A 17,970-nucleotide genomic window follows, 5' to 3' on the forward strand; every position below is an offset into this window, starting at 1 on the left:
CCCCTAGAAACCGCACATTGATGTTTCTCTCTCTCTCTATCTCCCTCCCTTCCCTCTCTAAAAATAAATAAAATCTTTTAAAAATAATAATAATATACAACACCAAAATATTTTTTAAAATGCTACAAAAATTAAGAAAGTATGCTGTTTCATTGTTTCATATAGAACAATGAAATAGCCTAACAAGTCTGGAATTGGAACCACATATACATGGATACCTGCAGTAAAATGTGAAGAAGATACAAATTTTAACAAATAAATTTGATTACTAATATAGAAAAATTAATCTTATGTTCAACTAGTCATACATGAACATCAATTACATATGGATTTTCTTATTATTTGTGATGTATAAATAGGGTTAGATAACAATTTCTTCAAACGGACACAAAAAGAGTGAAGCAAAAAGAAAAAAAATAAATTTTTGTTTATCAGAAGAGACCTTTAAAAATGCAAAGTCAAACAACAGAGTGGAAAACACTTTTGCAGTTCAAATGCGCTAGAGAGGACTTGTATCCAGATATGTCAATACCTCCTACAAATCAACAGGAAAAGCAAACAACCCAAGAGAAAAATTAACACTTGAACAGACACTTCACAAAGGAGTATAACCAAATGGCCTATGGACAAAAAGGGGCCGCACACTAAACCTGAGAAGCTCAGGGGAGGTCTGCATGGTGGCCTTACAAACTCAGAGACCAAAAGGAACCACACAAGATGATGTGCAATTAAAATATACAGGATACAGGAACAAGTATAAAGGACACATGGACAAAAACTGGGGGGGGGGGTGGAAATGGAAGGGAGGTGGGGAGGGATGGGTGGGTGAGCTGGGATGGGAGTAAAGGACAGAAAACTGTACTTGAACAACGATTAAAATAAAATTAAAAAAAAATACTCTAAATGAAACCTAGTCACAGTGGATAGTCATGTGCTAAGCCTCCATCTTCCTTGACAAAGGTCAATCTTTACCTTAACAGAGCCTGTCTGTTGTCTTTCTGCATCTAAGATAACACACCTTTGAAATGTCAGGGTAATTCTTTTTTTCCAGAAGCTTCAAGGCACCACAGTAGAGACCACAAAACCCCTCATTGTTATTGTTATCATGTTAATTGTCAACTGTTAACTACCCTGTACCCACCAATGTAAAAGAAGTGTGTGTCTATTCATTTTACATTTTATCCAATCCTAGAGATTTCCCTGCTTTGCTTTCTTCCTCCTCTCTAATCTATCACCAATGGATTTCATGTAACCCATTTATCCCTCCTCCTTTGATTCTAATGTATAAAATAGGGTGCCAAACTGACATTCTCTGGAGAATTTCCTCAATCTGTTGATATTTTGCTTCCCAGCAATTGTTGTCAGTTTGGCTCAAATAAACTCATAAAAATTCTTACAGGTTTGAATGTTTCTTATATCAACAGGCCAATTAACATATGAAAAGATGTTCTCCTTCATAAGTCATCAGAGAAATGAAAACTAATGCCATATCATTATACACTCATCAAAATGGTTAAAATAAAAAGGATAAAAAATAAAATTCTCTCAGGGATGTGAAACATTTGGAACTTTCATGTATTGATAGTAGGAGTGTGCCCTGGTACAATCATTTTGGAAACCAATAGAATCCAGTAAAACTAAACATACACGTACTGTATGATACAACAATGCCACTCTTAGGTATGAACCCAACAGATATGCAAATGTATATTCTACAAAAGATATATACAAGAATGTTTACAGCAGTGCTATTCAACTAACTCAAAGAAGAACATGACTCAAATGTCCAAAAGACAAAAATTGAGAAATAAATTATGGAATATTTATACAATAAAATACCATGAAGGAATAAAAATATATAAACCACTTGCCCTGGCTTGTGTGGCTTAGTGGACTGAGCACCAACCTGTGAAGCAAAGAGTGGTTAGTTCAATTCCCAGTCAGGGCACATGCCTGAGTTGCAGGTCAGGTCTCTCATAGGGGGGTGCATGAGAGGCATTGGGAATTGAACCAGCAACCCTTTGGTTTATAGACCGACGCCCAATCCACCGAGCCACACCAGCCAAGGCTAATTCATAAAGTCCTTATAATGATTACTGGAGTAGAGGTGGTAATGATTAGAAGGGCATATGAAAGGGACTCCTAATACATTGTCAATATTTTGTTTTACAATCTGGGTTCTGGTTATATGGTATGATCAATTTAAAATTTCACCAATATATGATTATTAAGTGTACAATTTTCTGTGCTTATGTTAGACTTTTTTAAGGAAGCAATAAAGGATTAAGGATAAGAAAAACCTCACTATAGAGACACCCAGAGAGTCAGTGTTGAAAGTATTGAGGTCAGTATTTTGAAACATCCACAATCAGATCATTTCTCTCCGCCACCACTGATAATGCCTTGTTGCCAGCATTATCTCCCTTCTGGATCATTGCTAACGTTGTGCTTCCACCTCTGTTCCTTTCTCATGTTTTCTGTTAGATACAATCCGGTCTAGATCAGGTCTCTTCTCAAATTCTTTAAAATAAAAGACACAGTCCTTAAAATAGTCACAGGGCTCTATGTGATATGGGGCTTTTATCTTTCTGATCTAATCTTATAGTTTCAACTTTTGCCAAAATGGGCAACCTTGCCATTCTTCTAGCACTCAGCCATAGTTCTGCTTCAGGGCTATTGCATTTGCTGTTCACTTTGAAACACACTTCTGTCAGATATACATAGAGCTCATTCACTTGCTCTTTTCAGATCTTTGTAGCCTTCTCAATGAGGCCTTTTCTAATTATCTTACTGAAAATTGTATATCAATTTTCCTACTTCTCCACAGATTCTGTTGTTTTCCAACTATTTTCCTCTGTAGCACTTATCACTATTTGATATATTGTATTTGTCTGTTTTATGTTCCTTTGCACTACAATGTATGCAGAAGTAGAATAGTTTTTGAGGATTTTTCAGAACTGCATATGTACTTAGATATACAGGATGCAGCAAAGATACATTTACAGTTGTGAGTACACAAAATGCATTGTTTATTCCTGTATTATTATTAGTTATTGTATTGTTTTCCATATGAAAACCTGTAAACCTACTCTCCCCACCCCCATATACGTATGAATAAATGTGTTTGGACTAATTAATATATAAGTAATAATAATAATATATAGCAGCGATTTTTACACTGGTGTGCTACAAGAAGTTTTGAAACATGCCATACCTGACTATTTAGTCAGGGTCACTGACCTCTTTTCCCTCAGGTTGTCAAATTAAAAAAAAAATGACAACAGCCAACACAACTATAGCTCTCCAGTGTGAAGGAATCAAAATCATACCTATTTTTGTCAGATTAGCAAAAAATACATAAAATTTTTTGGTGTGCTGCAGAATGTTAGTAATTAGTTTATGTCTACATGAGATGAAAAGGTTGAAAATCACTGTATATAGTTTAAGATTACTTTAAGGTTTAAATTAATGTCTAATACTTTTCAGTGCTTTTCCACATATACTGTCATTCGATTCTCTAAGCAACTCCGTCATAGATGTACAGTATATATTACTATCCCATTTTGTGAATGAGGAATTAGATTTAGAACACATAAATAATATATCCAAGATTACACGGCTAGTATATGATAAGATCAAAACCAAGAATTTGATTCTTCTCTCAGCTCTGTGCCCTTCTCACTACATTAATGCAGGTATATATCTAGAATTTTAAAATATGAGATCTGATAACTTTTTGAGTATCCTTTAGAAAAGGTATCTGCCTTACAAATTAGAACCATCACTTCTTTTCTCAATGCCCTTTAATGTCCTGTGTTTATCATTCAAGAGGAAAAATGGTAGGTTAGATTATGTCTTGAAATAACTGGATTAGTCTTAAGTGCCTATTATTAAATATTTTCCATATACTCTCTAATATGGTTACCTTTCAAAGATACTACAAGCACTAGTCAAAAGAACACCTGGTCTTCTCCATTCCATGGAATACTGGTCTTTACATAAATAGAGAAATAGAGAGTTAAATAAATAAATAAATAAACAAATAAATAACAGGTGTCAGAGGCTTAACTATACTTTTTTTTAAACTTTATAAACCCAAGCTCTTAAATCCTATTGTGATAAATCTGTTGCAGTGATTCAGTTGAAAAGTTAAGATTCTGTGTGGTAAAATATAAAAATATTTTAAGACTGTTATTTACAAAATGAATTATTAAAGGCCTAATTTGGGAGCAGATGGGGAAACAAATTTTTGTGGTTCTGAAAAGATTCTGTTAAGTGGATGTGTAAACATTTCACAGAAAGGAAATGCTGAATGTCTCCTGGAGTTGGAACTTTTCAGAACTGCATATACATAACAATTCACTCACATATGTCAAATAAGTGTGTACATGTGCGCATATGTATAAATTTCTACATATTTGTATTTCTTAAGTATTTCCTCTGCTCCTTTCTCTGCCTGTGGAACAAAGTATTCCATGTCAGATGTTTTACTCATGCTTTTCATTTCTTTACTCTTTTGTACTATCATTTTGAAAAATCCCCTGAATTAGTTGTCCAGGTCATTAGATCAATCTTTAGCTGTGTTAATTTGATTTTTTCTTCTGCCTGAAGAACTTCTTTAATACTCTCGTGGTTCAGGTTTGCTGGTGATAAATTATTTCAGATTATGTATGAGGGTTTTTTCTTTCAATATTTTAAAGTTGTTGCTCCACTGACTTTTCATTTGCATTGTTTGATGAGAAATCTGATGTCATTCTTCATTTGATTCTTTATACATAGAGTATCTTTTGCCTCCCCTGGTTGCTTCTAAGATTTTCTCTTCACTGCTGATTTTGAGTAATTAATTTTGATATGTGTTAGTGTAGTTACCTTCATGTTTCCTGTGCTTGACTGTCATTGAACTTTTTGGGTATTTGTGGTTATAAATGTAATCAAATTTGGAAAATTTTCATCCATTTTAAAAAGGTTTTTTGTGTTCTCTCCATTTTGAGGACTCTAAGTACACATATATTGGCTCACTTGACGTTTTCCCATAGTTGACCAATATTTTGTGTACTTTTTAAAAATAACTTTTATGAGTTCCTTCTGGAAGTTTCTATTGCTATGTCCTCAAATATATTCATCTTCTGCTATGTTTAATCTGCCATTAACCCCATTCAATACATGTTTCATCTCAGACATTGCAGTTTTTATTGATGTAATGTCAATCTGGTATTTTTTGTATCTTCAATGCAACAATTTAACTATCTTTTGCATTCTTTTAAAATAATTATAGATATACAGAAAAATTGTAAAGATAGTACAGAGTTCCCACACATCCCACAGACATTTTCTTGTATTAACTAACATCTTATATTAGAATGGTACTTCTGTCACAATAATAAGAAATATTAATACATTATTATTACCTAAATTAAATATATTATTAGAGTTTCCTTATTGTTACCTAATGTCCTTTTAATATTCTCAGATCCTATCCAGGATATCACATTACATTTATTCACCATGTCTCTTTAGTTTCTTATAGGCTGTGACAATTTTTAAAACTTTCTTAGTTTTTTATGACTTTGGCAGTTTCTAAGAGAACTGGTTAGGTATTTTGTACACTGTTCATCAGTGGGGATTTGGCTGATGTTTCCTCATTTGTCTGATAATTAAATTGGGCTTAGAGGTTTTTGGTAGGAAGATCATCCAGGTAAATTGCTATTATTATTCTGTCTCATCAAAGCTACATGGCTTATCATTCACCAGGTTGAGGTAGTGTTTCTTAGGTTTCCTTCCTCTTTTAACACTGTATTTTTTGGAAGAAAGTCACTATCTGTATCCCATAACTCCCCTGGGGAGTTATACCTCATCACTTTGATGATGGAATGCCTACCTAAATTATTTGGAATTCTTCAAAATGGGAGATTTGTCTCTTATCTTCCATTTATTTATTACTACACCATTAATTGTATAAGTATGGGCTTATGAATATCTATTTTATACTTAGGGTTATAGGCTAATATTATTACATTGTTTTGTTATTTAAATTAGTCTAACTTTGGCGACTGGGAGGTGTTTCAGTTGGCCCTCATATTCCTTGACATACCTCCATCTCTTTTGTATCTTTAGCTCTTAATTTCCATAAATAAAAGATCTTCCAGTCTCATCCTATATATCCTCAGCTCCAGTCCTAGAATCAGTTATTTCTTTTTTTTTTAAGATTTTATTTATTTATTTTAGAGCAGGAAGGGAGGGAGACAGAGAGAGAGAGAAACATCAATGTGCGGTTGCTGGGGGTCATGGCCTGCAACCCAGGCATGTGCCCTGACTGGGAATCGAACCTGCGACACTTTGGTTCGCAGCCCGCACTCAAACCACTGAGCTACACCAGCCAGGGCAGAATCAGTTATTTCTACAAAGAAACTTAGTTTCTTTTCTTGTATAATGGTATTAGAAACCAAGATCTGAGTACGAGGAGTACTTTTACTACTAGAATGTCTTTGCTTCTACACTCACTGAGCTGACACAGCAAAGATACATGTATACTAACCATTTATATTCACACACATTAAATATACATACAATATATTTATATTAAGCTAAATATATGTTCATAATAATGTATTCAACTCTAATTCATTAGCACATGGATCATAGTCTCCTCTCCTTGCTCATCTATAACCACCAACTCCAACAGTAAGAAATCTGGCTCCCAACATGCACCACCAATTAACTTAATTGTTAAGTTTTTGTATACCTATATATAGTTAACCCTTGAACAATATTGGCCGAACTATGTGTGTCCACCTATACATGGATTTCTCCAATAAATACTGTAAATATGATTTCCCTTCCTTATCATTTAATAACATTTTCCTTTCTCTAGCTTATTTTATTGTAAGAATACAGTATATACTACATATAACATACAAAATATATTTTAATCAACTGTTTATGTTACTAGTAAAACTTCTGGTCAACATTAGGCTACTAATTGTTAAGCTCTTTGGAGAGTCAAAAGATACACATGGATTTTTTACTATATGAGGAGTAAACACCCCTAACACCCGAGGTATTCAATGGTCAACTGTAATGGTTTCAGAATTATTACCCCATAGTCCCATAAGAAACAACTCAATCTGAATACAGTATTTATGTACATTTCCTTTAACTTTACTTTTACAGACTCCACTTCTTTCCAAAGTTACTAAGGTCAGTACCATATTCTACCACCCTCGTCAGTGATGTTGTTTCATATATTTGTGGTACAATTATATATATTTTTAAGTACAGACTGTATTCCCTCCCAGGGTACCTCAACCTTCTAAATGATTTTTAAATATTTAATACAATAAAATGTACTATTTGTGTTATAAAATTCTATGGGTTTTGTCAAATGCATAATGGCATGGATCCACCATTACAGTATCATATAGAATAGTCTTACTGCCCTAATATTAAATTTTTAAGTATATTTTATTGGTTATGCTATTACAGTTGTCCCAATTTTCCCCTTTGCCTCCCTCTGCCCAGTACCCCTCTTCTCTCCAGCAATCCCCCCTTAGTTCATGTCCATGGGCCATGGATGTAAGTTCTTCAGCTTCTCCATTTCCTATACCATTCTTAACATCCCCCAGTCTATTTTATACCTACCAATTATGCTTCTTAATCCCTGTACCTTTCCCCCCATTCTCTGTCTTCCCCCTTCCAGCTGATAACCCTCCAAATGATATCCATGTCTGTGATTTGATTCCTGTTCTGGTTGTTTGCTTAGATTTTTTGTTTGTTTTTGCTTTTTACATTCAGTTGTTGATAATTGTAAGTTTGTTGTCATTTTAATGTTCATAGATTTGATCTTCTTTTTCTTAAATAAGTACCTTTAACATTTCATGTAATAATAGCTTGGTGATGGTGAACTCCTTTAGTTTTACCTTGTCTGGGAAACACTTCATCTGCCCTTCAATTCTAAATGATGGCTTTGCTGGATATATCAATCTAGGTTATAGGTCCTTGCTTTCCATCACTTCGAATACTTCTTGCCGGTCCCTTCTAGCCTGCAAAATTTCTTTTGAGAAATCAGCTGACAGTCTTATGGGAACATGTTTGTAGGTAACTCTGCTCTTCTCTTGCAGCTTTTAAGATTCTCTCTTTATCTTTAATCTTTGGCATTTTAATATATGTGTCTTGGTGTGGACTTCTTTGGGTCCAACTTGTTTGAGGCTCTCTGTGTTTCCTGGACTTGTATGTCTATTTCCTTCTCCAAATTAAAGAAATTTTCTTCTACTATTTTTTCAAATAAGTTTTCAATTTCTTGCTCTTCCTCTTCTCCTTCTGGCATCCCTATGATTCAGATGTTGACATTTTTGGAGATGTCCCAGAGTCTTCTTATACTTTCTTCATATTTTTGAATTCTTGTTTCTTCTGTTATAGTTGAATGTTTATTTCTTCCTTATGTTTCAAATTGTGGATTTGAATCCTGTCTTCCTTCACTTCACTCTTGGTTCCCTGTGGATTTTTCTTAATATCACTTAGTGTAAACTTCATTTATTCCCTTATGTTTTTGCCATACTCAGTGAGTTGTCTGAGCATCCTAATCACCAATGTTTTGAACTCTGCATCAACTAGGTTGGCTATCTCCATTTCATTTCATTCTTTTTCTGGGGTTTTGCTTTGTTCTTCTATTTAGGCCATATTTTGTTGTTTCCTCAATTTGGCAGCTTCCCTGTGTTTGTTTCTGTGTATTAGGTAGAGCTAGTTTGACTCCCTGCCTTACCACACTTGTTAAGTTGTACAGGGAAGAGCCTTAGGTATTCACCAGAGTGGGGCAACCTGTTTCATTGCTCTGTGGCTCTCTCTCTGTGTGTGGAGGGGTTGAAGAGTAGACAATGACACTTCCTGGCTTTTGTAGGTTTGCCTGGCACTCTCCCCATTCTTTATCACTTCACCCACTTCCCGAATGCAACTGGCACCCTTCTAGCTGTTGTCTTGGTGGTGATTCCCAGAGTGGGAGGATTGGCATACGTGCCAAGCCCACAGGGACCCTTTAAAAGGACTGTCCTGAGAAACTAGAAGTTTCTTTCACTGTCCCAATTCTCACAGGTTTTTACAGCAAGAGGTAATGGGACTTTATCTTCTCAGTGCTGGAACCCAGGGCTGTGCGGTCTGGCCTGCGGCTGGGATCGTTCACTCTTAAGGTATCACTCCCTATTTTTATCCACCACATGTGAATATGGGACTTCCCATTATGCCACTGCTGCCTCCTCCACCTCTCTGTGCCACACCACCTCTCTGCATGTCTCCGCCCTCCTATCCATCTGGATGAATGTGGCTCCTTTAAATCCTTGGTTGTCAAACTTCCATACAATTCAATTTTCTGGCAGTTCTGGGTGTTTTTTGTTTTGAGGTTAGTTGTAATTCTTCTTTTGGTTGTGCAGGGAGGTGAAGTGTGTCTACCTACACCTACATCTTGACCAAAAGTCTTTAATGCTTAACTATTTTTAGAATATGGATCACAATATATAAAAATAACATTCCTTTCAAAAATACTATATTTCATTATAGTATTTTTATGCTTTTGCTTAATTGTATTGTTCTAATGTCAGTAATGACATTAATCCATTAAAATGCTTCAAATTCCCCAAAATACTTTTTTTCAAGTTTTCCTTGGAATGACTTTATGCATTCTTAAGCATGTTCACTATTATATCTGAAGTCCTTTTCATGTAAACATTGCTCACATTTTGTCATTTATGTTGGTGTGCAAATGGTTTAAAGTATAGGGATTTTCCACCCTGGCTGGTGAGGCTCAGTGGATTGAGTGCCTGTCTACAAACCAAAGGGTCACTCATTTGATTCCCAATCACAGCACATGCCTTCAGGCCAGGTCCCCAGTAGGGGGCGCTGGAGAAGCAACCACACATTGATGTTTCTTTCCATCTCTTTCTTCCTCCCTTCCCCTCTCTCTGAAAATAAATAAAAATAAAATCTTAAAAATTGAAGTATAGGGATTTTCCTTATATTTAAATTTTGCAACATCTCTACAGTAAAGTGAGACAACTGAATCAGCACCTCTGTCTTTAAAGTCATCAATTTTCCTCAAAAAGTTAACATACAAAAATGACAGTGATAACTAAGAAGACTTTGAGTCTTACCAGGAAGCCCAAATAAACAGGTAATGTGCCAAACAAAAGTTAATTAAACACTTGAGGGAGTCACATATAGACAATTACACAAAACATACTGAAATGACTCAAATACCATGATACCATATACTATATATTAAATAATTGCAACATTACTAAAAAAATAATCAAAGTTTTTAATAAAGTTCAAAAAACAATTTGTTCACTTTGTAATTACACAACATGGAATGATGATGCTGCTACATTGAATTATGAGGCAAATTATTGTGCAGAATATGATACAGCAAATTCTGCTACTGGTACATCAAAAATAATATGTATTACCCAAATGATTTCTTGCATGCACTGAAATAAATTATGTTAGAACCTATATTTAGCCTCTCTAATATTCTATAAATAGAAAGGAATCATGTGTACTGGAAAATAGAGCATATATTGGATTTTGCCATGTACATCAAAAAGTGTTTTATTGGAAAATCCATCTGTTACCCATAGTAAATTTCAATTTGCTTTTCACAAGGTAGTTTTTTTGAACAAATGGTTAATATTGGTGTACATATCATAAAAAAGAAGCAGAAATGGAACTAAACAATAGCAATAATCATTAAAGGATTAGAAGAAGGACTTAGATATCAAATGAATGTCCTTGGCAAAGATATATAATGACATATGTAATTCATAAGAATAAGTATAATAGAACGTATATTTATTTCTTAATTTTTATTTTTTATTGTTCAAGTACTCTTGTCTCCATTTTTCTGCCACCATGTACCCACACCCCACATACCCCTACCTCCCACCCTCAATCCTTCCCCCCTTTGGCTTTGTCCATAGGTCTTTTATACTTGTTCCTTGATGACTCTTTCCCTTCTTTCTCTTGTTATCCTCCTCCCCTCTGGTTACTGTCAATTTGTTATTTATTTCTATGTCTCTGGTTATATTTTGCTTGCTTGTTTGTTTTGTTGATTAGGTTCCACTTATAGGTGAGATCATATGGTATTTCTCTTTCACTGCCTGGCTTACTTCACTTGGCATAATGCTCTCCAGTTCCATCCATGCTGTCCTGAAAGGTGGGAGCTCCTTCGTTCTTTCTGCTGTGTAGTATTCCATTGTGTAAATGTACTACAATTTTTTCATCCATTCATTTACTGATGGGCACCTAGGCTGCTTCCAGCACTTGGCTATTGTAAATTGTGCTGTTATGAACATTGGGATGCATAGGTTCTTTTGGATTGGTGTTTCAGAGTTCTTAGTATATAATCCCAGCAGTGGACTTGCTGGGTGAAAAGGCAGTTCCACTTTTAGTTTTCTGAGGAAATTCCATACTGTTTTCCACAGTGGCTGCACCAGTCTGCATTCTCACCAATAGTGCACTAGGGTTCCCTTTTCTCTAGAACCTTTCCAGAACTTGTTGTTTGTTGATTTGGTTATGATGGTCATTCTGACTGGTGTGAAGTGGTATCTCATTGTGGTTTTAATTCACATCTTTCTGTTGGCTAGTGATGTTGAACATCCTTTCATATGTCTCTGGACCCTCTGTATGTCCTCCTTGGAGAAATGTCTGTTCAGGTCCTATGCTCATTTTTTAATTGGATTGTTTGTCTTCCTGTAGTGGAGTTGTGTGAGTTCTTTAAGAAAGTTTATTTATAAAGGCCATTATATTAGCTTTATGGGTTAAAATATAACAAGATGAAACAGTCCAGGTAAATTGGTCACATAATTAGAACTGTTAACTACCCTCCCTCTCCCATCCTACTAAAATGAATTACAACATATGAAAAGAAGTAAAAACATATAATGATGCTGAAATGCTGAAAAGGTCTGTCAACAAATATAAGAAGATGCACAATAAGAGTGTTTTCCTTGTGAAAAAACAAGTTTGGGAAGCAAATGGAGGAGATCTTGACATAGTCCTTCTAATACACCCTAAATCCCTGAGAGCAAGTAAACACAAGATGCATAAAGTTAAGGTGGACACTATCCTACTTCAGAAGTCATAGTCCCTTAAAGAAGAGAGTGTAGTGGGGAAAAGAAAATATGTGGGCACAATAAGCAAAAGCTGGTCCACCTGTATATTTCTCCAAAGTGAGAAAATTTAAAATATGTCTGAATTTATGAAGAGATACTACAGATCAGAAGAAAAGGACCACCTCAGGAATCAGAGTAAAGCTGTTTCTTCTAGTCTTATGATGAGAAACAAGAAAATGCCTTCTTCATTTTTTCAGAGATCAGAAATCCTGCATTTATAAAACCAAAGCAAATAGTTGTGAATAAAAACTAAACTGAGATCAGGAAACACAGCACAGAGAAGACTGCTGAATAAAGTAATAGATAATGAACTTCAACTTGGCATTCCTGTTTTTTAAAACTCCTTTTTAATTAAAAGCAGAATATTTCATCTATTATATAATACAATTATTTACTTCAAACCACAAATTTCATGTTTAATGATGAGGAAAAAACAGTGCTTTTTGAACCTGGTTGTACATTAGAATGACATAGAAAGATTTAAGAAAAATTTTGTTTTGGTTCCCAGGTTTCAACAGAGATCAACTAAGAATCTCTGGAGGTGGTATCCAGATGTTAAGTATATTTTTTAGTTCTGGGGCAATTTTATGTACAGCCACGATTGAGAACCACTGCATCCCAGCATCATTTCTCAAACTGCTCCTTTAATATGCTAATATAAATTGTGACTCTGCCATAGAGGGATGTGATATGCAAGACTTCCACAGAAACTATTTAATGTGAAGCATCTGGTTGGACCATGGCTCTGAAAAACACAATTTGGGAAATGCTGAACCAGATGTATTGTCATTCAAAACAGGAATGACACAAAAACGTTTTTAGTAATCATCTTCATTTAACATTCTGGACACCCTAGCCATTATACTCAGATAAGAAATGAAATGAGATTAAAATATTGGAAAGAAGAGGGTACAAACCATTAAAATATTATGGTATACATGAGGAATCCAAGATAATCAAAGTGAAAAATAGAAATAATAAGAAAGTTCAATAAACTTGCAGTTATAAAATTAATGTATTCAAAAGAAAACAATAGCTTTATCTTATACCATGGTTTCTCAATCTTAACACAAGTGGCTTGTGGGTCAAGCAGTTCATTGACATGGAGGCCTGCCCTGTGCATTGTAAGATGTTTAGCAGCATCCCTGGCTTCTGCCAAGTAGTAGGCTGTAGCACTACCCTACTCCTACTATTATGACACAAAAATGTCTCCAGAGATGTCCAATACCCCTATGGCACAAAACCACCCCTGGGTATACAACAGAAAAAATGAACTCATCAATAACAATCATCAAAAAATACATAATAGTTAAGAATAAACTTAGCAAGACATTTTCAGAAACTATATAAAGAAAACTACAAGTATAATTAAAGGGCACAAAATATAAATATAAATACATGAAAAGATGTATTACATTCTTAGATGGAAAATCTCAATACTGTGTATATGCAAACTCTCCCCAAAATTAATTTATATGTTTAATACAATTCTAATCAATATCCTAGTAGACTTTATTGTGTATCTATATAAATTATTTTTTAATTTATGTATAAGGCTGAGTAGGCCAAAATAATCAGATATATAATGAAAAATATTACTAATAAAAATAAATATGTACTATCAGATAAGAACTGTTTTATTTTTTACAAAATAAAAAATATTGTTTTTTCTCCAGCTTTTTAGAGATACATTTGATACATAACCTTATATAAATTTGAGGTGTACAACATGATGATGTGATATACAAACTCATATATACTGTAAAATGATTACCATAATAAGACTAGTTAACACAAACATCACCTAGTTACCATTTTTGTGTGTGCAGTGAGAAATTTTAAGATCTACCCTCTTAGCATCTTTAAGTATACAAAATAATATTGTTAACTATAGTCATCATTCTATATATTACATCCCCAGAACTCACTTATCTTGTAACTGGAAGTTTGTACCCTTTGGCCACCTTTGGCCACCCTACCCTTACCCTACCCCACCCCTCAAAACCACCAATTGACTTTGTTTCAATGAATTTGGGTTTTTTTATTCTACATATATGTAAGATTATACAGTCTGATTTATTTCAGTGAACATAAAGCCCTCAAGCCTCATCCACATTCTTGCAAATGGCAAGACTTCTCCCTTTCTCATAACTAAATAATATTCCATCTTATACACACATGTGCACATGCTCACATGCATGCTTTTTTAAAAAATTCATTCATCCTTTGACATACACTTAGGGTGCAGTCACTAGGTGGGCTCTCTGGATGCATGGGGCTTCTGGTTATGTTTCACAGTCAGGTGGACCCACTAGCTGGGCTCAGCAATCACTTCTGGTCAACAGGGGTCACAGGCTGTTTTCCCTGGCAGGACAGTTCCCCTAGTTATATTCCACAACTGGTAGGGCTTTGGGCCATGTTCCACAACCACTCCTAGTCAAGTGTGGCTTCAGGCTGTGTTCCCTGGCTACGTGGTGCCACTGGCTGAACTCCATATTCAAGTAGGGCTAGAGGCCTGGCTTCCTGGTCAGATGGGGTCTCCTACTGTACTCTGTCACAATCAGGCAGGGCCAAAGTCTGTGCCCAGAAATAGGCTAATGTGTCAGGTCAAGCTTTGCAGTTGGGTTGTCCACTGACTGCGCTTTGCTGTTGGGTAAGGTTACTGGTTGCACCCTCTGGTCCTGTGGGGCCACTTCCTGTACTCCACCTTTGGGTGCAGCTGGAGATCTGCTCTGCGATTGGATGGGGTTGCTTTCCAGGATCCCTGGCCAGGTGGGTCCACAGGCTATGCTCTATAATTGGGCAGGGTTTTGGCTGTTCCCCCTCCTTGGGTAAGCTGCAGGCAGTGTTCAGCAATCAGGCAAGGCCGCATTCTAGACTCAGCTGCTGGCTGAGTTAGTCGGCTGAGCTCTGCAGCTTGCAGCTGGGTGATACCATAGGCTGGGCTCCAAGGCTGCTCAGGGTCACTGTTCAGGCTGCCTGGTTTTCTGGGGCCAGGGTCTATGCTCAAATTTGGGCAGAGCTGTTGACTTGGTTCCCTGCTCAGGTGGACCGCAGGATGTGCTCTACATGGACTGGTGGTCAGTGGTCATGCTTCCTGGACAGGGGGGCCAAAGGCTATGCTCAGCAGTGGAGTAGAAGTGTGGATTTGCTTCCCTGCCTAGGTAGGCCATAAGGTTTGCTCTGCAGCTGCCAGGCGTCTGTGCTCTTACTTCCCAAGGGGGTAAGACTAAAGGCTATGCTCAGCAGTTGGGTGGGAGAATAATTATTTTAAAACTATCATAATTTTTAAAAAGCCAAAGAAAGAATATACAGTGACATCTGTGGAACAACATATACAATCTAGAACCACACTTATTTTGAATGTCAAAAACATGAATAACATAAAATTTAGAAAAAATATTTTAACATATGACCAAAAGCCATTATTTATAAAGTTATTTAAATCAGTAAAGAGTAGACACATTCCCTAATTAAAAGTAGTATAATGACATGATCAGCAATTGAAAAAATGAAATAAAATCTGACATTAATTTGGCATTAATTTTGCAGCTTCTTTTTAAAGAAGGGTTCACTGACTCTTTAGGTCACATCTCAATTATGTGCTCACATAGACCCTTAACTTAAGCTTCATAGCTTACATTAAAATTTTAATTTAATAATTAATGCAATTATTTTATATTTGTCATAACTATCTCTCAAGTCAGACTTTAAGATTTAAGTAGGAGTGCTAGACTTAATTCAGTGCTTCACCCCAGACACAGCAAAATGTTTAACTCATAGTAGGTATTAAACAAATTTACCAGGAGGTATTAGATATGGTAATTATGAGTTGAGACTATAGGGCCAGACTCCCCCAGGATTCAAAGTCCAACCCCAGAAGCAACACTCACTAGCCATGTACATATGTGACTTTGACAAGTCATTTAGCCTCTTTTTGCAAGTGCCTCATCTACAAAATAGGGTAACAAAAATACACCCACCTCATAGGGTTGTTTTGATGGTTATTTTGACACAAATATGTGTATTATATATAATACATATAACATATATATAAAACATTTAGCATAGCAGCTAGCCAAGCATGTTATATAAGATATATAAGTGTAAGAGATTTATTAAACTGATGTTGAATGAACCTTATTTAAATTTATTAGTCATTCACGCTAATTGTAGATCAGAAATTTCACAATCCCAAGATCCATATATCAGATAACATATACTACAGTTGACCTTTGAACAACACAGGGGATGCACCTATAACCTTTGACTCCCCCAAAACTTAACTACAGTATTCTCTCTGTATTCATGGGGATAGGATCCCTCAGCAAATACCAAAATCCACAAATGCTGAAGTTAGCTGTATGAAATGGCATAGAAGAATACATATAGTCAGCACTCCTCATCTGTGAACTCCCAACCATGGATGGAAAACAGTAGTTTATGAACAGATTTATTGAAAAAAATCTGTGTATAAGTGGATCTGCACAGTCGCAATCCATGTTGTACAAGGGTCAATTGTATAAATATAATTCAAAGTAATCAAAGAAAGATATAATGAAAAATATATAGTAAACTATACATTGCTTGATATAGTTACCACATAATAGCTATAATTATTTAGTAATTACTATAATTACTTTATATAGTAATTAACATAATTGCTATATAATTACTCTATAAAGATATAATCATCAAAAAATTGAGATTAAAACAATGAAAGACCATGTAAAATCCTTTTTTCCTAATAATAATAATATGAGTAAAGAGTATTCCCATACACTCTAGTTAAGAGCACAACTTCATATATCCTTTTTGTAGACAATTAAATGGCCCTCAATCTGTTTTTATCTTTTAGAAATTCAAATCTCTTTCTAGATATTTTTGTGAGAAAATATTCAGAAATGTGTTATGTATAGGATTATTCAAAATGTCGGCATTTATATTAGTAAAAATTTTGAAACTAAATATTTAACAATGGAATATTTCCTAAATAAATTATAATATATCCATACAATAGTATACTAACCCTCCCTTTAAAAAATAAACAAATGTGTACTGTTAAAAATATTTAGTGGCATGGTAGGATGTTTATAATTTTTACAGTAAAACATTTTGTAATATTAAAGTAAATGATGCAATTACATTAAATATGCATAGAAAAGAAATAGGTTATGGTCTTAGTTTTTAAGGTTCTTATTTCCTCACTTGGCTTTTCATTATTTATTCAATTTTCAAACACAGTGAATGTACTGAAGACTACCAAACTCTATATTTAAAATGGTTATGAAGGAACTTTTATGTTATGTGGTTTTTAACCACAATTTAAAATATATGTTATATTTTAAATCTAATATATGTATTTAAGATAGATCTCCAATTGTGGAAACTTGTTCTATTTTTTGTTAGCACAGGAATACTTCTATCCAAAAGGGCTGCTGGAATCAGAAAACAAAGGACAGATTAGGTGCATTATTAATTCACATTTCTTGGCCAGAATTAGTTAATTTGGCTATCATGGGCTCTGGGTAAAAGAATAAATATCTATTGGTTAGAATTTTGGGAAATATATTACTTAAAACATATCTAGTATATTAAGTATATATATATAAACACAATAAATAGGACAAATATATATATAAATAATCTAATCAGAATAAGTGACAATTTATATAAGGCACACAAATCTTAGCAGTAATTTAAAAACTAAAAACTTGCAACACATACCAGCAGAAAATGTATCACAGATATTGTAGTCTAATATAGTTCATGACAATAAACCAAAAATGTTAGACATTTAAAAATAAAAAATGCA

This window comes from Phyllostomus hastatus, unplaced genomic scaffold (assembly GCF_019186645.2).
Source record: "Phyllostomus hastatus isolate PE091 unplaced genomic scaffold, TTU_PhHast_1.1 phas_contig_90, whole genome shotgun sequence".
NCBI classification, from domain to species: Eukaryota; Metazoa; Chordata; class Mammalia; order Chiroptera; family Phyllostomidae; genus Phyllostomus; species Phyllostomus hastatus.